This window comes from Triticum aestivum, chromosome 4D, assembly GCF_018294505.1.
Source record: "Triticum aestivum cultivar Chinese Spring chromosome 4D, IWGSC CS RefSeq v2.1, whole genome shotgun sequence".
Lineage (NCBI taxonomy): Eukaryota > Viridiplantae > Streptophyta > Magnoliopsida > Poales > Poaceae > Triticum > Triticum aestivum.
The window spans coordinates 242728712-242753025 of NC_057805.1; positions in this window are offsets into that span (position 1 = coordinate 242728712).

Genomic DNA, 24314 nt, shown 5'->3' on the forward strand with positions numbered 1-24314 from the left:
TGACTTGTGCTACAAACTAGGACATATCGAGTGCCCGGGATTTTCCACACCGGGAAGGAGTCAACGTTCCTGCAAAACATAGGCCTTTTTATGTCATTATTCATTTTATTAGGTCTAGAATTAATTGACTATATTTAATCGTAGGAAACATGGCTAGCAACGATGAAGGATAGGGTTCTGGTGATTGCGACAATGTCTACTGGGCGGAAGACGAATTTTTGTACCTTGCCGACGATCAACGGGTGTTCTTGCTGGGCCGACGTGTCGCATCGGAGACTGAGACGGACATTGAGACTGGCGCTGAGACTGAGACTGGCGCCGAGACTAGCGGAGCCGGTATAGAACCGAAAGCAAAGAGGCAACGGCGCCCAAACGAGCTCATGACTACTAGACTGGTGGTCACGGAGGTGGACGACGACATTTTTGAGCCAAAAGAGCCCACGGAAGCGCGCGCGTGCTACGGCAATCAAATAGGTTGCATCATACGGACAACCGCCACCATCAATGATGGGAAACTAAAGAAGATAGATAATATAAGGCCCTCCCTCCTAAAGAATCTGCACCAGATAATCTTGTTCCCGGGCCGGGATGAAAAGGAATATAAAAATCCAGATAAGGACCCGACAATGAAGAAGATAAACAAACACGCCATGACCAAGTTTAGCGACGCGTTGGCCACCTGGAAAGCAAGGGTGAAACATCGGATCGTCAACAAAAAGGAACCCTACTCGGAGATTGTAAAGGATAATCTGATAATCACGGAAGAGCAGTTTCAAATATTCAAGGCGGCTTGCGAGGCAGAAGCTGCCAAAATGAGTCGAAGTACATGAAGGGGCTTCAATAGAGGAACATGGGGTGACGCCACCTCAGAAGCCGTGGCTACGGCGGGAAGAGGGCCATATGGGCCAAGAAGGATGCGGAATACGAAAGTCTGGGCATCCCAGACCCCTTGGCAGACTTCACCGTCCCGCAGGAGCGTGACGTCCTCAGGGCCCGGTACCATTGGGACCCAGTCAAGAAGGTTTTCGAGACAGACCCGGTCACGACGGAGTTCATGAGACTGCTGGTAATTTTAGTTTCTGATCAATTTGACTGCACGTTTAGTCATATTTCCAAATGATCCTTTTTACTTTTGCAGAGAGAGCAGCGCAGGATTGCGGCCGAAAGCGACTCGCTGTCTGAGGCGTTAGTGAGGCCCAAGTGGGAAACTCCATTCAACTGGGCGTTGAACATATTGAAAGGACTCCCGGTGGACAGTCGGCCGTCATATGGACGCGTGCACTATGTCGGAGATGGTGCCACGTGGAAGAAGTACTACCGTGAGACCACGGAGGAGAGAAAGGAAAGACAGAGGTTAACTGAAGAAAACATCGACAAGAAGGTTGAGATTGCGCTTGAGAAGAAATCAGCTGAGACAATCGCAACAGCGGTAGCTGCTGCAAAACAGGTGATTGCAGCTATGTTTGGTGTCTTGGTTCCGGCCATTGTCAGTTGGAGCAGGCAAAATCCAGAAGAAAAATGCAGCGGACTTTCCCCTTGCCGACTTCTTCGGGAGCAGCTCGACTAGCGTTGCACCAGCACCTGCACCTGCTCCTGCACCGACTCCTGCACCAGCTCCTGCACCGGCTCCCGCACCAGCACCTGCACCTGCTCCTGCACCGGCTCCCGCACCTGCTCATAGCAGCCTGTCCTCCGTCTCGGACGTGCTCGGCGGTGCTTCATCTTTGGCTGAGCTCGTTGCCCTCACGGTATCTGTCACACCGGCCCTCTTCAATAAATGTACAATCTCCCGTTTTCGTTGCCTTTCAGATGTCTCACGTCGTAGACATGTCTTTGCAGGCCGACGTAACCCCGTGCACCATATTGTACACCATCGGCGACCGGAAGGTGTACGTGGGGAAGGCGACGATAATGAAGCCGACGGAACCATGCTTCCACAGCCGGCCGATCCCCCCTGAAGTCTTCAGGGTTTCCATGGCCAGTGTCAAACCGGGCCACGAGAATTTGGCTCCTTCGATACTAGGGGGGATGACGACGAGACTCCGCGGCGGCTTGGCGGTTGCAATGGGTGGGTCATGTTGTGACCAAAGAGCCTGCTTCGTCTGGAGGCAGCCGGGAGCACACCCACGAGCACGCAGCCTCAGCAAGGTATGAACATCAACACCCCACCTACCAAATTAGCATCGGCTATCGTGCTGGGTGATAGCGGATGGGGTGAGGAAGAGGCTCCATCCGCACCCCATAGATGAGGATGAGGATGACGATTAACAGTATCTCAATACTGGCGCCTATGATGAGTACTCAGGGTTTGAGAGTCATGAGTCGGTGCCTGAATTGCCACCTCCGGAGGTTGAACGTATTATAGACGGCCTTCCGGTACCAAATAAGCATAGGAAGAGACCGAGGAAAGGCAACAAAGCTGCTTCTATGATCTAGCCGCCTAAGCAGGCTTGGGTTCAAGACCGTATACCTATCCCCGGTGCAGCAAAATGGCATATCCCCGGTGAACCAATCCTACCTAAGGCAGCGGTAGAGGCCACACATGGCGATCTAAGGAGACTTCATGACGATGTGTTGCGGAGAGAGAAAAGCCTCATCGCCTCGGAAAATCCAGGATACCCACTCTATGTGGTTAACGTGCCGCGGCAAAGGTCGTACGTCCACACATGCGCTGCAGACAAGTTCTTCCTTTGATTCGATTACATCTTCGACATGTTTCACTTGAGGAAGCTGGATTTTACGTTTGTCCGCCTTTGTGCCTTGTACATGAACTACATCATCATGATTGAGCAGATACCTTATATCTGTGTCGCTGACCCGTACTTCATGCACAATGGTTTCTTGGCAGTCTGCGCAGAGCACCGTGAATACGCGAGGGACTACATCACCGATTTCATGACGAAGAAGTGCAACGCCAGGAGTATAAGACGAGTGGCCGGAGTGTCAGGCCCAGGTGTACTGGTTTCCGGTTTCCGAGCGACAGCCATAGTTAGTTTTGGTTCACGCTAATGCGAGAGAGGGATGCGAACTCATGTACTGCATAGGTCCGCTCTCACTCATAGTGATAGCTCTTCTCGCGTATATCATTGTTTAGATGGATGATGATGTAGTTGCAAGTAATCGAGACTTGTGTCGCTATTTTCGAGATGATGACGAGAGACCACTTTGTGTTGGATGATGATTATGATGATGACATGATTTGATGAGACTATCTGTATGTATATGCTATGATTACATTTAAATGTGTTTGATATGCTAAAGATTATTGTATAAAGACTGTTCAAATAGAAAACAAATATGCAGAAAAAACAAAAACTAATAAAACTAGCAGTAGCGAGGGGAATAAAGTTAGCAGTAGCGCTCTCTTACCAGTAGCGTGTCCTAGTTAAAAGCGATGCAGCTATTAGCAACAGCATGTGGCACTAAAGCCCGCTGCTGCTAGCCATGTATAGCAGTAGCGTGGGACGACACGTGCTACTGCTAGATGTTAGTTGTAGCGCCTTATCAGTAGCGCGACATCCCGCGCTACTGCTAGGCAAAATACCCGCGCTACTGCTAGGCTTTTCCCTAGTAGTGTATCCTGAGATGTTCGACTTGCAGACACAGCTAAACAAAAATCGCATCCCCGCTCGATCCATATATGGATCGCGAGGACATGCACCAGCTAGACAGGATGACTATCAGGCCTGGTTAGAACAGAAAGGCCCAGGAACAAACATACGCCCGGATGCCAACTAAATCTGGAATGAGGTGGCTCATTTTCGAGGGCCAGCTCTGTCGGCATCCTAGGAACCAGGGTACCTAGACTTGTGTGCCTGCGGCCCACAGCGTGGCTCCATCGGCGGCCTGGTATGACCCATCTACAACACCTTCAAGACAGGACCCTCACGAGGGGCCAAGCCTCATGAGGCGGGCGACATCAAGACCTCTGGAGGGAGCGGCCTTCCCAGGCTAGCTCCTGAGGAGCGGAGATTCCTATGCAGGTGCCCACCTCATGAGGTTGAGGTGACGCAGGCCATGACGACCGAGGCCCAGCAGGCGCCAGCGGGTGCAGAGCAGCAGGTTTCCTCTTTGGTGCTAAGGAGGCAAGCGCATGCGCGGGGTCCCGAGGTACCAGCCAAAGGTTTCCATTTCTGTGAAACGGGACCAAGACCGCCAGGACAGTAGGACGGATGTCATCACCGAGCCCACCACGACGTCACAACCAGAAGCTTTGCAGGCGAAGACCACCTTTCATCCGGATAAGATGTACTACTTGTCCCCTTTCAATTTGGCCACTATAGGATCCCATCCCGCCTTCGTTTTGGAGGAAGAGGACCAAGGCCATTATAAATATAGGCTAGCCACCACCAAGAGGTAGGGATCTTTGACTCACTCCCTTGCCAGAGCAATCCTCGCGAGGTTGTTCTTCCCTTGTACTAGTTCATTGCTACCTCTTGAGCATGCATTGGTTTTCCCTTGAAGAGGAAAGGGTGATGCAGCAAAGTAGCATAAGTATTTCCCTCAGTTTTTGAGAACCAAGGTATCAATCTAGTAGGAGGCCACATGCAAGTCCCTCATAGCTACACAAACAAATAAGAACCTTGCAACCAACGTGATAAAGGGGTAGTCAATCCCTTCAAGGCCACTTGCAAAAGTGAGATCTGATAGAGATGATAAGATAATATTTTTGGTATTTTTATGATAAAGATTGAAAGTAAAGATTGCAAAATAAACGGCGACAGAAATAGCTAGTTGAAGGGAGATTAATATGATGGAAAATAGACCCGGGGGCCATAGGTTTCACTAGTGGCTTCTCTCAAGATAGCATAAGTATTACGGTGGGTGAACAAATTACTGTCGAGCAATTGATAGAAAAGTGCATAGTTATGAGAATATCTAGGCATGGTCATGTATATAGGCATCATGTCCGCGACAAGTAGACCGAAACGATTCTGCATCTACTACTATTACTCCACACATCGACCGCTATCCAGCATGCATCTAGAGTATTAAGTTCATAAGAACAGAGTAATGCATTAGGCAAGATGACATGATGTAGAGGGATAAACTCAAGCAATATGATATAAACCCCATCTTTTTATCCTCGATGGCAACAATACAATACGTGTCGTTTCCCTTTCTATCACTGGGATCGAACACCGCAAGATTGAACCCAAAGCTAAGCACTTCTCCCATTGCAAGAAAGATCAATCTAGTAGGCCAAACCAAACTGATAATTCGAAGAGACTTGCAACCATAACAAATCATACATAAAAGAATTCAGAGGAGATTCAAATATTGTTCATAGAAAATCTTGATCATAAACCCACAATTCATCGGATATCGACAAACACACCGCAAAAAGAGTTACATCGAATAGATCTCCAAGAAGATCGAGGAGAACTTTGTATTGAGATCCAAAGAGAGAAGAATCCATCTAGCTAATAACTATGGACCCGAAGGTCTGAGGTAAACTACTCACACATCATCGGAGAGGCTATGGTGTTGATGTAGAAGCCCTCCGTGATCGATTCCTCCTCTAGCGGAGCGCCGGAAAAGGCCCCGAGATGGGTTCTCACGGGTACAGAAGGTTGCGGCGGTGGAAATACGACTTCGTGGTGCTCCTGGATGTTTTCGGGGTATATGGGTATATATAGGAGGAAGAAGTAGGTCGGTGGAGTTGCGAGGAGCCCACGAGGGTGGGGGCGCGCCCAGGGGGCAGGTGCGCCTCCCTGCCTCGTGGCCTCCTCGCTTCTTTCTTGACGTCCACTCCAAGTCCTTTGGATCACGTTTGTTCCAAAAATCACTCTCCGGAAGGTTTCATTCCGTTTGGATTCCGTTTGATATTCCTTTTCTGCGAAACACTGAAATAGGCAGAAACACAGCTATTTGCACTGGGCCTTGGGTTAGTAGGTTAGTCCCAGAAATAATATAAAAGTGTATAATAAAGCCCATTAAACATCCAAAACAGATAATATAGTAGCATGGAACAATCAAAAATTATAGGTACGTTGGAGACGTATCAAGCATCCCCAAGCTTAATTCCTTCTCCTCCTCGAGTAGGTAAATGATAAAAACATAATTTTTGATGTGGAATGCTACCTAGCATATTCTTCAATGTATTTTTCTTTATTGTGGCATGAATGTTCAGATCCGAAAGATTCAAGATAAAAGTTTAATATTGACATAAAAATAATAATACTTCAAGCATACTAACTAAGCAATTATGTCTTCTCAAAATAACATGGCCAAAGAAAGTTCATCCCTACAAAATCATATAGTTTGGTCATGCTCCATTTTCGCCACACAAGAATGCTCTTGTCATGCACAACCCCGATGACAAGCCAAGCAATTGTTTCATACTTTAGTAATCTCAAACTTTTTTCAACTTTCACGCAATACATGAGCGTGAGCCATGGATATAGCACTATGGGTGCAATAGAATATAATGATGGGGGTTATGTGGAGAAGACAAAAAAGGAGAAAGTCTCACATTGACGCGACTAATCAATGGGCTAGGGAGATGCCCATCAATTGATGTCAATGCAAGGAGTAGGGATTGCCATGCAACGGATGCACTAGAGCTATAAATGTAAGAAAGCTCAACAAAAGAAACTAAGTGGGTGTGCATACAACTTGCTTGCTCACGAAGACCTAGGGCATTTGAGGAAGCCCATTGTTATAATATACAAGCCAAGTTCTATAATGAAAAATTCCCACTAGTATATGAAAATGACAAAACAAGAGACTCTCTATCATAAAGATCATGGTGCTACTTTGAAGCACAAGTGTGGAAAAAGGATAGTAGCATTGCCCCTTCTTATTTCTTTTTTTGGGCCTTCCTCTTTTTATTTGGCCTTTCTCTTTTTTTATTTTGGACAATGCTCTATTAATGATGATCATCACACTTCTATTTATTTACAACTCAATGATTACAACTCGGTACTAGAACAAAATATGACTCTATATGAATGCCTCCGGCGGTGTACCGGGATGGGCAATGAATCAAGAGGGACATGTATGATAAATTATGCATGGTGGCTTTGCCACAAATACGATGTCAACTACATGATCATGCAAGGCAATATAACAATGATGAAGCGCGTCATAATAAACGGAACGGTGGAATGTTACATGGCAATATATCTCGGAATGGCTATGGAAATGCCATAATAGATAGGTATGTTGGCTGTTTTGAGGAAGATATAAGGAGGTTTATGTGTGATAGAGCGTATCGTATCACGGGGTTTGGATGCACCGGCGAAGTTTGCACCAACTCTCAAGGTGAGAAAGGGCAATGCATGGTACCGAAGAGGCTAGCAATGATGGAAAGGTGAGAGTGCGTATAATCCATGGACTCAACATTAGTCATAAAGAACTCACATACTTATTGCAAAAATCTACAAGTCATCAAAAACCAAGCACTACGCGCATGCTCCTAGAGGGATAGATTGGTAGGAAAAGACCATCGCTCGTCCCCGACCGCCACTCATAAGGAAGACAATCAAAGAACACCTCATGTTTCAAATTTGTTACACAACGTTTACCATACATGCATGCTACGGGACTTGCAAACTTCAACACAAGTATTTCTCAAATTCACAACTACTCAACTAGCACAACTTTAATATCACTATCTCCATATCCCAAAACCATCATCAAGTATCAAACTTCTCTTAGTATCCAATGCACTTATATGAAAGTTTTTATTATATCCATCTTGGATGCCTATCATATTAGGACTAATTTTATAGCCAAAGCAAATTACCATGCTGTTCTAAAGGATTCTCAAAATAATATAAGTGACGCATGAGAGATCAGTAATTTCTATAAATAAAACCACCACCGTGCTCTAAAAGATATAAGTGAAGCACTAGAGCAAAATTATTTAGCTCAAAAGATATAAGTGAAGCACATAGAGTATTTTAATAAATTCCGATTCATGTGTATCTCTCCCAAAAGATGTACAACAAGGATGATTGTGGTGAACTAAAAAGTAAAGACTCAAATCATACAAGACGCTCCAAGCAAAACACATATCATGTGGTGAATAAAAATATAGCATCAAGTAAAGTTACCGATGGACAAAGACAAAAGAGGGGATGCCTTCCGGGGCATCCCCAAGCTTAGGATTTTGGTTGTCCTTGGATTTTACCTTGGGGTGCCTTGGGCATCCCCAAGCTAAGGCTCTTGCCACTCCTTGTTCCATAATCCATCAAATATTTACCCAAAAACTTGAAAACTTCACAACACAAATCTCAACAGAAAATCTCATGAGCTCCGTTAGTGAAATAAAACAAATCACCACCTTAAGTTACTGTAATCAACTCTTTCTTTATTTATATTGGTGTTAAACCTACTGTATTCCAACTTCTCTATGGTTCATAACCTACGATAGTAGCCATAGATTCATCAAAATAAGCAAACAACACACGAAAAACAGAATCTGTCAAAAACAGACCATTCTGTAGCAATCAGATTTGTTCGCATATTTCTGGAACTCCAAAAATCCTGAAAAACTAGGACAACCTGGACAATTTGTGTACTGATCTACTGCAAAAAGAATTGGTAATTTATCACATTCTGGTGAATTTAGCAATTATACTCGTGAGCGCAAAGTTTCTGTCTTTTTCAGCAAGATCAAACAACTATCACCCAAGAAGATCCTGTTGGTTCTACTTGGCACAAATAGTAATTAAACATGAAAAAACATCTAACCAGAGGCTAGATCAAAGATTTATTACTAAACAGAACCAAAAAGCAAGAAACAAAAATAAAATTGGGTTGCCTCCCAACAAGCGCTATCGTTTAACGCACCTAGCTAGGCATAAAGGCAAGGATAGATCTAGGTATTGCCATAATAATGGTAAGGTAAATCACGAAAACTCATTTCATATTCCCTACGTTCAGCAGCCAGTTTCTTTGTGGCAAGCAAAAGTAATCAAAAGGGATAAATTTAATGGGACAAAAGTCCCCAAGATCAAGCTCTGGAGGTATGGGTTCCTCCTTTGGCCCCTTATATTGCACAACCAATTCATCATTATAAGCATTCTTTTGGCAATAGGTCATGAGCCTTTGTTCAAGAGAAAAACCTAACCCGTTGTTCTGAATAGCAAAGTCATCATTGAGTTCAGCAATTCTATCAACTAGAACATCGGTACGAACCTTCTTTCCAAGGTTTTCATTGTAAGCAACATGATCTAAAGATCGTAAACGCATTAAGTCTTATTGATTAAAAAGGATAGCTTCATTGTAAGCAACATGATCTAAAGATCGTAAGCGCTACCAACCGAAACTTTTTAGTGTGTAAAATAGTAGGATCTTCAAGAGGATCATCAAAAACGTCAAAGTTTTCCATATTATTATCCTTATCAATGATAACCTCGCCAGTTTCAGACATGACGGCAGCACAGAGAACGAACACACAAAAAGCAAGCGAAAAAGACGCGAATAGAAAGAGAGGGCGCATAAAACGGCAAGGGTGAAGTGGGGGAGAGGAAAACGAGAGGCAAATGGAAAATAATGTAATGCGAGGGATAGGAGTTTGTGATGGGTACTTGGTACGTCTTGACTTGTGTGTAGACTCCCCAACAATGGCGCCAGAAATCCTTCTCGCTACCTCTTGAGCATGCGTTGGTTTTCCCTTGAAGAGGAAAGGGTGATGCAGCAAAGTACCGTAAGTATTTCCCTCAGTTTTTGAGAACTAAGGTATCAATCCAGTAGGAGGCCACACGCAAGTCCCTCGTACCTACACAAACAAATAAGAACCTTGCAACCAACGTGATAAAGGGGTTGCCAATCCCTTCACGACCACTTGCAAAAGTGAGATCTGATAGAGATGATAAGATAATAGTTTTGGTATTTTTATGACAAAGATTGAAAGTAAAGATTGCAAAATAAACGGCGACAGAATAGCTACTTGAAGCGAGATTAATATGATGGAAAATAGACCCCGGGGCCATATGTTTCACTAGTGGCTTCTCTCAAGATAGCATAAGTATTACGGTGGGTGAACAAATTACTGTCGAGCAATTGATAGAAAAGTGCATAGTTATGAGAATATCTAGGCATGATCATGTATATAGGCATCACGTCTGCGACAAGTAGACCGAAACAATTCTGCATCTACTACTATTACTCCACACATCGAACGCTATCCAGCATGAATCTAGAGTACTAAGTTCATAAGAATAGAGTAACGCATTAGGAAAGATGACATGATGTAGAGGGATAAAATCAAGAAATATTATATAAACCCCATCTTTTTATCCTCGATGGCAACAATACAATACAAGTTGCTTCCCTTTCTGTCACTGGGTTAGAGCACCGCAAGATTGAACCCAAAGCTAAGCACTTCTCCCATTGCAAGAAAGATCAATCTAGTAGGCCAAACCAAACTGATAATTCGAAGAGACTTGCAAAGATAACAAATCATACATAAAGGAATTCAAAGAGATTCAAATGTTGTTCATAGATAATCTTGATCATAAACCCACAATTCATCGGATCTCGACAAAGACACCACAAAAGAGTTACATCGAATAGATCTCCAAGAAGACCGAGGAGAACTTTGTATTGAGATCCAAAGAGAGAGAGAAGAAGCCATCTAGCTAATAACTATGGACCCGAAGGTCTGAGGTGAACTACTCACACATCATCGGAGAGGCTATGGTGTTGATGTAGAAGCCCTCTGTGATCGATTCCCCCTCCGGCGGAGCGCCGGAAAAGGCCCCAAGATGGGATCTCATGGGTACAGAAGGTTGCGGTGGTGGAAATAGGGTTTCGTGGTGCTCCTGGATGTTTTCGGAGTATATGGGTGGATATAGGAGGAAGAAGTAGGTAGGTGGAGCTGCGAGGGGCCCACGAGGGTGGGGGCGCGCCTCCCTGCCTCGTGGCCTCCTTGCTTCTTTCTTGACGTCCACTCCAAGTCCTCTGGATCACGTTAACAGGACTCCAGTACGCACCGCATGACATTTCCCTAAAGAGACGGAGACAGGAGCAAAGAAGGACATGCCGATCATCCCATGTGTTCCGGAGCAGTAGCAAGCTACCATGGCTTACTGGAAGCACTAAGAGACATTTCGCCATAAGAGAGGCTACTAATAAACAACTAGAATGTCAGATCCCACACATACCAACACATGTTACACGTACACATAACATGCACGATATGTATAGATACAACATGTCATCACAACATAACTCAACAACTCATATAGATAAAGGCCCAGAAGAGCCACATATCATTTATTACAAACAGGGGTCACATGACCAAACATACAGAGCATACAAGCAACGGAAGCATAATATGTCTGAGTACAGACAACTACAAATGAAAAAGGATGAGAAGCCTGACTATCTACAAGACCCTCCCAATGGTACAAGATTGTCGCTAAGGTAACAAGCTAAACGTCGAAGTCCACGCAGAACTACTAGTGAGACTGAAGTCTCCCTACAAACATAAATTAAGCAAACGTGAGTACAAATGTACCCAACAAGACTTACATCAGGACTAGCTACATATGCATCAATATCAACAAAGGGGTGGTGGAGTTTAACTGCAGCAAGCCAGCTTTGACTCAGTGGCTATCCTGTACTACGACTGCTGGTAACTCTTTTGAGGTGGCGCACACGAGTCCACATATTCACCATATCAATACACCACTACGGATACACTCCCGTCTCCCTACGAGAAGGCCATCCATAGCACTCACGCTTATCTTGCGCATTTTAGAGTATCTACTTTCACTTGTCTATGAACAATGTAAGCGTTCCAAGTAGTCCACATCTGCGGACGTGGCTATTCGAATAGATCATATTACCCTGTAGGGGTGTACTTCTTCACACACGCTCTCACCACTTATTACCGTGTACACGACATGTACTCGGCAACCTTGAAGCGGAGGCCCAGCGAGGGTGTCGGCCACGACCTGACTAACCACACAAGTCTCTAGTCTAGGTTTATCGCCTATTCGTGTTCCACCCGCAAGGAAATCCGGCCGGGGCTTCCACTACAGCCCCAAACGATGTGTACAGGGTTCCCAAGCCCACCAAACGGGCGATGCTTTGTACGCCTGGCCACGGTGCCTAGTCTGTCCCAAGCCCACCTGTACCGGGTGCCACATGGTAGACTACTAACACAACCAACAAACACCAGAAACTACTTGCAACTCCTGTACAGAGATCGAGGTGCTTAATAAGCCGAGAGGGGTTGAGTTGCGGGAACCCAATGTGCGGTAGTAACTGTCTTGGATCACAGACACAGAGCTCAGTTCCGGAGGACAGTTTCAATGATACAACCCACCATGTACTCCTACATGGCCTCTCATCGCCACCTTTACCAAATCGTGTTCACACACTTAGCTCTCAACAGTAGGACACGTACATCACCATTCCAATCCATCCCAGATGAATCAGACCTGACACAACTCTAAGCATAGCAGGCATAATAGGCAAAGAATGAATGAGTAGGCACATCAAGGCTCAAACAACTCCTACTCATGCTAGTGGGTTTCAACTATTTAAAGTGCCAAAGACAGGCCATGTAGACGAAAGGGGTTCAACTACCGCAACATGTAACAGTTGAAACATTGTTGTCCTAATGCACTAAAAGAGAGCAAGAGCGAAAGAGTGGGATTGTATCGGAATGTTCAATGGGGTTGCTTGCCTGGCACTTCTGATGATAGCAAAACTCTTCATCAGTGTCATCGAACTCATCGTCGAAACTACGTCCACTGAGAGGGAACAAACACCGGCAAATAAGAGGGAACACAATCAATGCAATGCAACAGTATGATGCATGGTCATGACATGGCAACATGCTGTCATTTGAGCCAATGCAACTAGCAACGATTTAAATGAAGTTGGTATGAACACGAGATTCAAATCCAAATTCCACATAGGACATTTGAAATGCCATTTATTCAAATTGTCATATACAGTGGTTGTAAGTGGTTCAAACATGATTGGAAATGCCATAAACAGATTCTTTTGATTTTTCTGATAATTTCTCATATATAAAATATTTCATTTGGAGTTACGGTTGAATTTCTATGATTTTTCAAAATTTAGGACATTTTCTGAAATTTATAAATCATTTTTGATTTATCTAAAATCCCAGAAATCAACTGTTGCGTCACCACTACCTCACCATGATGTCAGCAAGTCAACAGGGGTTGTCCAGGTCAAACCTGACGTGTGGGGTCCACACATGAGTGACACAGGGACTAATCCCGGTCAAACACAACACTAACTTGGGTTAGGCCAGGGTTAGGGCCCGCTGTCAGTGGCTGTGGGGGGGGGGGGTTAAACAGCGGGGTTAGCACAAAATTGTTGGGGAACGTAGTAATTTCAAAAAAATTCCTACGCACACACAGGATCATGGTGATGCATAGCAATGAGAGGGGAGAGTGTGTCCACGTACCCTCATAGATCGAAAGCGGAAGCGTTAGCACAACGTGGTTGATGTAGTCGTACGTCTTCACGATCCGACCGATCAAGTACCAAACGCACGGCACCTCCGAGTTCTGCACACGTTCAACTCGATGACATCCCTCGAACTCCGATCCAACCGAGCTTTGAGGGAGAGTTTCGTCAGCACGACGGCGTGGTGACGATGATGATGTTCTACCGACGTAGGGCTTCGCCTAAGCACCGCTACGATATTATCGAGGTGGATTATGGTGGAGAGGGGCACCACACACGGCTAAAAGATCCAAGAGATCAATTGTTGTGTCTATGGGGTGCCCCTCTCCTCCGTATATAAAGGGGGGAGGAGAGGGCCGGCCAAGGGGAGGAGGCGCGCCCAAGGGCGTCCTAGTCCCACCGGGAGTAGGACTCCTCCTTTTTCCTATTTGGAGAGGGAGAGGGAAGGATGAGGAAGGAGGGAGGAAGGAAAGGGGGGCCGGCCCCCCTCCCAATTCAGATTGGGCTTGGGGGGCGCCCCTCCCTTGCTCCTTTCCCCTCCTTTCCACAAAAGCCCATTAAGGCCCATATACCTCCCGGGGGGTTCCGATAACCTCCCGGTGCTCCGGTATTATCCCGATCTCACCCGGAACCATTCCGGTATCCAAATATAGTCGTCCAATATATCGATATTTACGTCTCGACCATTTTGAGACTCCTCGTCATTTTTGTGATCACATACGGGACTCCGAACAACCTTTGGTACATCAAAACACATAAACTCATAATATAACCATCATCGAACTTTAAGCGTGCGGACCTTACGGGTTCGAGAACTATGTAGACATGACCGAGACACGTCTCCGGTCAATATCCAATAGCGGAACCTGGATGCTCATATTGGCTCCCACATATTCTACGAAGATATTTATCAGTCAAACCGCATAACAACATACGTTGTTCCCTTTGTCATCGGTATGTTACTTGCCCGAGATTCGATCGTCGGTATCTCAATACCTAGTTCAATCTCATTACCTGTAAGTCTCTTTACTTGTTCCGTAATACATCATCCCGCAACTAACTCATTAGTTGCAATGCTTGCAAGTCTTAAGTGATGTGCATTACCGAGTGGGCCCAGAGATACCTCTCCGACAATCGGAGTGACAAATCCTAATCTCGAAATACGCCAACCCAACAAGTACCTTCGGAGACACCTGTAGAGCACCTTTATAATCACCCAGTTACGTTGTGACGTTTGGTAGCACACAAAGTGTTCCTCCGGTAAACGGGAGTTGCATAATCTCATAGTCATAGGAACATGTATAAGTCATGAAGAAAGCAATAGCAACATACTAAACGATCAAGTGCTAAGCTAACGGAATGGGTCAAGTCAATCACATCATTCTCCTAATGATGTGATCCCGTTAATCAAATGACAACTCTTTGTCTATGGCTAGGAAACATAACCATCTTTGATCAACGAGCTAGTCAAGTAGAGGCATACTAGTGACACTCTGTTTGTCTATGTATTCACACATGTATCATGTTTCCGGTTAATACAATTCTAGCATGAATAATAAACATTTATCATGATATAAGGAAATAAATAATAACTTTATTATTGCCTCTAGGGCATATTTCCTTCAGTCTCCCACTTGCACTAGAGTCAATAATCTAGATTACACAGTAATGATTCTAACACCCATGGAGCCTTGGTGCTGATCATGTTTTGCTCGTGGAAGAGGCTTAGTCAACGGGTCTGCAACATTCAGATCCGTATGTATCTTGCAAATCTCTATGTCTCCCACCTGGACTTGATCCCGGATGGAGTTGAAGCGTCTCTTGATGTGCTTGGTTCTCTTGTGAAATCTGGATTCCTTTGCCAAAGCAATTGCACCAGTATTGTCACAAAAGATTTTCATTGGACCCGATGCACTAGGTATGACACCTAGATCGGATATGAACTCCTTCATCCAGACTCCTTCATTTGCTGCTTCTGAAGCAGCTATGTACTCCGCTTCACATGTAGATCCCGCTACGACGCTTTGTTTAGAACTGCACCAACTGACAGCTCCACCGTTTAATAAAAACACGTATTTGGTTTGCGATTTAGAATCGTCCGGATCAGTGTCAAAGCTTGCATCGACGTAACCATTTACGACGAGCTCTTTGTCACCTCCATAAACGAGAAACATATCCTTCGTCCTTTTCAGGTATTTCAGGATGTTCTTGACCGCTGTCCAGTGATCCACTCCTGGATTACTTTGGTACCTCCCTGCTAAACTAATAGCAAGGCACACATCAGGTCTGGTACACAGCATTGCATACATGATAGAGCCTATGGCTGAAGCATAGGGAACATCTTTCATTTTCTCTCTATCTTCTGCAGTGGTCGGGCATTGAGTCTTACTCAACTTCACACCTTGTAACACAGGCAAGAACCCTTTCTTTGCTTGATCCATTTTGAACTTCTTCAAAACTTTGTCAAGGTATGTGCTTTGTGAAAGTCCAATTAAGCGTCTCGATCTATCTCTATAGATCTTGATGCCCAATATATAAGCAGCTTCACCGAGGTCCTTCATTGAAAAACTCTTATTCAAATATCCTTTTATGCTATCCAGAAATTCTATATCATTTCCAATCAACAATATGTCATCCACATATAATATCAGAAATGCTACAGAGCTCCCACTCACTTTCTTGTAAATACAGGCTTCTCCAAAAGTCTGTATAAAACCATATGCTTTGATCACACTATCAAAACGTTTATTCCAACTCCGAGAGGCTTGCACCAGTCCATAAATGGATCGCTGGAGCTTGCACACTTTGTTAGCTCCCTTTGGATCGACAAAACCTTCCGGTTGCATCATATACAACTCTTCTTCCAGAAATCCATTCAGGAATGCAGTTTTGACATCCATTTGCCAAATTTCATAATCATAAAATGCGGCAATTGCTAACATGATTCGGACAGACTTAAGCATCGCTACGGGTGAGAAGGTCTCATCGTAGTCAATCCCTTGAACTTGTCGAAAACCTTTTGCAACAAGTCGAGCTTTATAGACAGTAACATTACCGTCAGCGTCAGTCTTCTTCTTGAAGATCCATTTATTCTCGATGGCTTGCCGATCATCGGGCAAGTCAACCAAAGTCCATACTTTGTTCTCATACATGGATCCCATCTCAGATTTCATGGCCTCAAGCCATTTTGCGGAATCTGGGCTCACCATCGCTTCTTCATAGTTCGTAGGTTCGTCATGGTCTAGTAACATAACCTCCAGAACAGGATTACCGTACCACTCTGGTGCGGATCTTACTCTGGTTGACCTACGAGGTTCAGTAACAACTTGATCTGAAGTTTCATGATCATCATCATTAACTTCCTCACTAATTGGTGTAGACGTCACAGGAACCGGTTTCTGTGATGAACTATTTTCCAATAAGGGAGCAGGTACTGTTACCTCATCAAGTTCTACTTTCCTCCCACTCACTTCTTTCGAGAGAAACTCCTTCTCTAGAAAGGATCCATTCTTAGCAACGAATGTCTTGCCTTCGGATCTGTGATAGAAGGTGTACCCAACAGTTTCCTTTGGGTATCCTATGAAGACACATTTCTCCGATTTGGGTTCGAGCTTATCAGGTTGAAGCTTTTTCACATAAGCATCGCAGCCCCAAACTTTAAGAAACGACAACTTTGGTTTCTTGCCAAACCACAGTTCATAAGGCGTCGTCTCAACGGATTTTGATGGTGCCCTATTTAACGTGAATGCGGCCGTCTCTAAAGCATAACCCCAAAACGATAGCGGTAAATCAGTAAGAGACATCATAGATCGCACCATATCTAGTAAAGTACGATTACGACGTTCGGACACACCATTACGCTGTGGTGTTCCGGGTGGCGTGAGTTGCGAAACTATTCCGCATTGTTTCAAATGTAGACCAAACTCGTAACTCAAATATTCTCCTCCACGATCAGATCGTAGAAACTTTATTTTCTTGTTACGATGATTTCCAACTTCACTCTGAAATTCTTTGAACTTTTCAAATGTTTCAGACGTATGTTTCATTAAGTAGATATACCCATATCTGCTTAAATCATCTGTGAAGGTGAGAAAATAACGATACCCGCCGCGAGCCTCAACATTCATTGGACCACATACATCAGTATGTATGATCTCCAATAAATTAGTTGCTCGCTCCATAGTTCCGGAGAACGGCGTTATAGTCATCTTGCCCATGAGGCATGGTTCGCAAGTACCAAGTGATTCCAAAAGTCCATCAGTATGGAGTTTCTTCATGCGCTTTACACCAATATGACCCAAACGGTAGTGCCACAAATAAGTTGCACTATCATTATCAACTCTGCATCTTTTGGCTTCAACATTATGAATATGTGTATCACTACTATCGAGATTCATCAAAAATAGACCACTCTTCAAGGGTGCATGACCATAAAAGATATTACTCATATAAATAGAACAACCATTATTCTCTGATTTAAATGAATAACCGTCTCGCATCAAACAAGATCCAGATATAATGTTCATGCTAAACGCTGGCACCAAATAACAATTATTTAGGTCTAATACTAATCCCGAAGGTAGATGCAGAGGTAGCGTGCCGACGGCGATCATATCGACTTTGGAACCGTTTCCCACGCGCATCGTCACCTCGTCCTTAGCCAGTGTCCGCTTAATCCGTAGTCCCTGTTTCGAGTTGCAAATATTAGCAACAGAACCAGTATCAAATAACCAGGTGCTACTGCGTGCTCTGGTATGGTACACATCAATAACATGTATATCACATATACCTTTGTTCACCTTGCCGTCCTTCTTATCCACCAAATACTTGGGGCAGTTCCGCTTCCAATTACCAGTCTGCTTGCAGTAGAAGCACTCAGTCTCAGGCTTAGGTCCAGACTTGGGTTTCTTCTCTTGAGCAGCAACTTGTTTGCTGTTCTTCTTGAAGTTCCCCTTCTTCCCTTTGCCCTTTTTCTTGAAACTGGTGGTCTTATTGACCATCAACACTTGATGCTCCTTCTTGAATTCTACCTCCGCAGCCTTTAGCATTGCGAAGAGCTCAGGAATTGTCTTATCCATCCCTTGCATGTTATAGTTCATCATGAAGCTCTTGTAGCTTGGTTGCAGTGATTGAAGAATTCTGTCAATGACGCTATCATCCGGAAGATTAACTCACAATTGAATCAAGTGATTGTTATACCCATACATTCTAAGTATATGCTCACTGACAGAACTATTCTCCTCCGTCTTGCAGCTGTAGAACTTATTGGAGACTTCATGTCTCTCAATCCGGGCATTTGCTTGAAATATTAACTTCAACTCCTGGAACATCTCATATGCTCCATGACGTTCAAAACGTCGTTGAAGTCCTGGTTCTAAGCCGTAAAGCATGGCACACTGAACTATAGAGTAGTCATCAGCTTTGCTCTGCCAGACGTTAATAACATCTGGTGTTGCTCCTGCAGCAGGTTTGGCACCTAGCGGTGCTTCCAGGACATAATTCTTCTGTGCAGCAATGAGGATGATCCTCAAGTTACGGACCCAGTCCGTGTAATTGCTACCATCATCTTTCAACTTTGCTTTCTCAAGGAACGCATTAAAATTCAACGGAACAACAGCACGAGCCATCTATCTACAACAAACATAGACATGCAAAATACTATCAGGTACTAAGTTCATGATAAATTTAAGTTCAATTAATCATATTACTTAAGAACTCCCACTTAGATAGACATCCCTCTAATCATCTAAGTGATCACGTGATCCAAATCAACTAAACCATAACCGATCATCACGTGAAATGGAGTAGTTTTCAATGGTGAACATCACTATGTTGATCATATCTACTATATGATTCACGCTCGACCTTTCGGTCTCAGTGTTCCGAGGCCATATCTGCATATGCTAGGCTCGTCAAGTTTAACCTGAGTATTCTACGTGTGCAAAACTGGCTTGCACCCGTTGTAGATGGACGTAGAGCTTATCACACCCGATCATCACGTGGTGTCTGGGCACGACGAACTTTGGCAACGGTGCATACTCAGGGAGAACACTTTTATCTTGAAATTTAGTGAGAGATCATCTTATAATGCTACTGTCAATCAAAGCAAGATAAGATGCATAAAAGATAAACATCACATGCAATCAATATAAGTGATATGATATGGCAATGCTCATCTTGTGCTTGTGATCTCCATCTCCGAAGCACCGTCATGATCACCATCGTCACCGGCGCGACACCTTGATCTCCATCGTAGCATCGTTGTCGTCTCGCCAACTTATGCTTCTACGACTATTGCTACTGCTTAGTGATAAAGTAAAGCATTACAGGGCGATTGCATTGCATACAATAAAGCGACAACCATATGCCTCCTACCAGTTGGCGATAACTCGGTTACAAAACATGATCATCTCATACAATAAATTATAGATCATGCCTTGACCATATCACATCACAACAGGCCCTACAAAAACAAGTTAGACGTCCTCTACTTTGTTGTTGCAAGTTTTACGTGGCTGCTACAGGCTGAGCAAGAACCGTTCTTACCTACGCATCAAAACGACAACGATAGTTCGTCAAGTTAGTGCTATTTTAACCTTCTCAAGGACCGGGTGTAGCCACACTCGGTTCAACTAAAGTTGGAGAAACTGACACCCGCTAGTCACCTGTGTGCATAGCATGGCGGTAAAACCAGTCTCGCGTAAGCGTACGCGTAATGTCGGTCCAGGCCACTTCATCCAACAATACCGCAGAACCAAAGTATGACATGCTGGTAAGCAGTATATGACTTGTATCGCCCACAACTCACTTGTGTTCTACTCGTGCAAATAACATTAACGCATAAAACCTGGCTCGGATGCCACTTTTGGGGAACGTAGTAATATCAAAAAAATTCCTACGCACACATAGGATCATGGTGATGCATAGCAACGAGAGGGGAGAGTGTGTCCACATACCCTCATAGACCGAAAGCGGAAGTGTTAGCACAACGCGGTTGATGTAGTCGTACGTCTTCACGATCCGACAGATCAAGTACCGAACGCACGGCACCTCCGAGTTCTGCAAAATTTCAACTCGATGACGTCCCTCGAACTCCGATCCAGCTGAGCTTTGAGGGAGATTTCCATCAGCATGACGATGTGGTGACGATGATGATGTTCTACCGACGGAGGGCTTCGCCTAAGCACCGCTACGATATTATCGAGGTGGACTATGGTGGAGAGGGGCACCGCACACGGCTAAAAGATCCAAGAGATCAATTGTTGTGTCTATGGGGAGCCCCTCTCCTCCGTATATAAAGGGGGGAGGAGAGGGTCGGCCAAGGGGAGGAGGCGCACCCAAGGGGGGAGTCCTACTCCCATCGGGAGTAGGACTCCTCCTTTTTCCTATTTGGAGAGGGAGAGGGAAGGAAGAGGAAGGAGCGAGGAAGGAAAGGGGGGGGGGCGGCCCCCCTCCCAATTCGGATTGGGCTTGGGGGGGCACCCCCTCCCTTGCTCCTTTCCCCTCCTTTCCACTAAAGCCCATTAAGGCCCATATACCTCCCGGGGGGTTTCGATAACCTCCCAGAGCTTCGGTATTATCCCGATCTCACCCGAAACCATTCCGGTATCCAAATATAGTCGTCCAATATATCGATCTTTACGTCTCGACCATTTCGAGACTCCTCGTCATATCCGTGATCACATCCGGGACTCCGAACAACCTTTGGTACATGAAAACACATAAACTCATAATATAACCGTCATTGAACTTTAAGCGTGCGGACCCTACGGGTTGGAGAGCTATGTAGACATGATCGAGACACGTCTTCGGTAAATAACCAATAGCGGAAGCTGGATGCTCATACTGGCTCCCACATATTCTACGAAGATCTTTATCGGTCAAACCGCATAACAACATACGTTGTTCCCTTTGTCATCGGTATGTTACTTGCCCGAGATTCGATCGTCGTTATCTCAATAGCTAGTTCAATCTCGTTACCGGCAAGTCTCTTTACTCGTTCTGTTATACATCATCCCGCAACTAACTCATTAGTTGCAATCCTTGCAAGGCTTAAGTGATGTGCATTACCGAGTGGGCCCAGAGATACCTCTCCGACAATCGGAGTGACAAATCCTAATCTCGAAATACGCCAACCCAACAAGTACCTTCGGAGACACCTGTAGAGCACCTTTATAATCACCCAGTTACGTTGTGACATTTGGTAGCACACAAAGTGTTCCTCCGGTAAAGGGGAGTTGCATAATCTCAGTCATAGGAACATGTATAAGTCATGAAGAAAGCAATAGCAACATACTAAACGATCAAGTGCTAAGCTAACGGAATGGGTCAAGTCAATCACATCTTTCTCCTAATGATGTGATCCCGTTAATCAAATAACAACTCTTTGTCTATGGCTAGGAAACATAACCATCTTTGATTAACGAGCTAGTCAAGTAGAGGCATACTAGTGACACTCTGTTTGTCTATGTATTCACACATGTATCATGTTTCCGGTTAATACAATTCTAGCATGAATAATAAACATTTATCATGATATAAGGAAATAAATAATAACTTTATTATTGCCTCTAGGGCATATTTCCTTCACTAATGACAGTGCCACGTCGGCACTCGCCGGAGCTCGGCCAGTGACGACCAAATCCCCGGCGGAAGCTCGCCGGACTTGCACTACAGATGGCGGTTGGACGCGTGGAGACCACCAGAAGGTAGCTCGCTGTCTTCCGCAACTAGCTGACGCAACAGAAGGGCCGCGGGGTCACCGGAACGACGACAACGACCACGGGGGCGACGGACGGAGTTTGGTCGTCCATGGTTCAGGCACTACGAGTGATGACCCACAAGTATAGGGGATCTATCGTAGTCCTTTCGATATGTAAGAGTGTCGAATCCAACGAGGAGAAGAAGGAAATGACAAGAGGTTTTCAGCAAGGTATTCTCTGCAAGCATTGAAATTATCGGTGACAGATAGTTTTGTGATAAGATAAATCATAACAGGTAACAAGTAATTAAAGTAAACAAGGTGCAGCAAGGGGGCCCAATCCTTTTTGTAGCAAAGGAAAAGCCTGGACGAACTCTCATATAATGCAAAGCGCTCCCGAGGACACATGGGAATTGTTTTCAAGTTAGAGTTCATCAGGCTCATACGATTCGCGTTCGTTACTTTGATAATTTTATATGTGGGTGGACCGGTGCTTGGGTGCTTCCCTTCCTTGGACAAGCCTCCCACTTATGATTAACCCCTCTCACAAGCATCCGCAACTACGAAAGAGGAATTAAGGTAAACCTAACCATAGCATGAAACATATGGATCCAAATCAGCCCCTTAGAAAGCAACACATAAACTAGGGTTTAAGCTTTTGTCACTCTAGCAACCCATCATCTACTTATTACTTCCAAATGCCTTCCCTTAGGCCCAAATAATGGTGAAGTGTCATGTAGTCAACGTACACATAACACCACAGAGGAAAGAAAACATACATCTCATCAAAATATCGAACGAATACCAAATTCTAATGATTACTTATAACAAGACTTCTCCCGTGTCCTCAGTAACAAACGTAACTACTCACAAAGCATATTCATGTTCAAAATTAGCGGAGTATTAATTATCATTAAGGATCTGAACATATGATCTTCCACCGAATAAACCAACTAGCATCAACTACAAGGAGTAATCAACACTAGTAGCAACCCACAGGTACCAATCAGAGGTTATGGGACCAAGATCGAATACAAGAGATGAACTAGGGTTTGAGGGGAGATGGTGCTGGTGAAGATGTTGATGGAGATTGGCCCTGCCTCGATGAGAGGATCGATGGTGATGACGATGGCTTCGATTTCCCCCTCTCGGAGGGATGTTTCCCCGGTAGAACAGCACCGCCGGAGCCCTAGATTGGTTCTCCCCAGGTTCCGGCTCGAGACGGCGGTGCTTCGTCCTGAAAGCTTCCTTCCGATTTTTTCCAGGTCAAAACACACCATATAGCAGAAGATGGGTGTCAGAGGCCTGCCAGGGGGCCCACAAGGACGGGGGGCGCGCCCTCCACCCTTGTGGCTGGCTGGTGGCCCCCCTCTGGTATTTTCTTCGCCCAATATTTTTTATATATTCCAAAAACATGCTCCGTGAAGTTTCAGGACTTTTGGAGCTGTGCAAAATAGGTCTCTAATATTTGCTCCTTTTCTAGTCCAGAATTCCAGCTGCCGGCATTCTCCTTCTTCATGTAAAACTTATAAAATAAGAGAGAAAAGGCATATGTATTGTGATATAATGTGTAATAACAGCCCATAATGCAATAAATATCAATATAAAAGCATGATGCGAAATGGACGTATCAACTCCCCCAAGTTAGACCTCGCTTGTCCTCAAGCGAAAGCTGATATCGAAAAATATGTCCACATGTTTAGAGATAGAGGTGTCGATAAACTAAAATACGGACATGAGGGCATCATGATCATCTTTAGAATAACAAGATATAATGCCATGTCATTTCTTATGCTAAAGTGACAATTCATTCACAAGGTAAAGTATGAATTAGAAACTTCATTGAAAACTAACAAACTATGATCTCAGTCATTGAAGCAATTGCAATTTATCATAACATCAGAAAGTTTCAATAAAAGAGCTTTTCAGCATGTCCACATACTCAACTATCATTTAATCTTTCACAATTGCTAACACTCACGCAATATCTATGGGTACAAAGTTTCAATCGGACACATAGAAAGATAGGGGCTTATAGTTTCGCCCTCCAGCCTTTTACCTCAAGGGTAACGTCAACAATAATACTTGATGAAAAGCTACATCTGAGTGGATATATATATATATATATATATATATATATATATATATCCGGATCTCTCCAACACGTAGAGCTTGCTAAAGGAAAAAGTGTAAAAAGGGAAAGGTG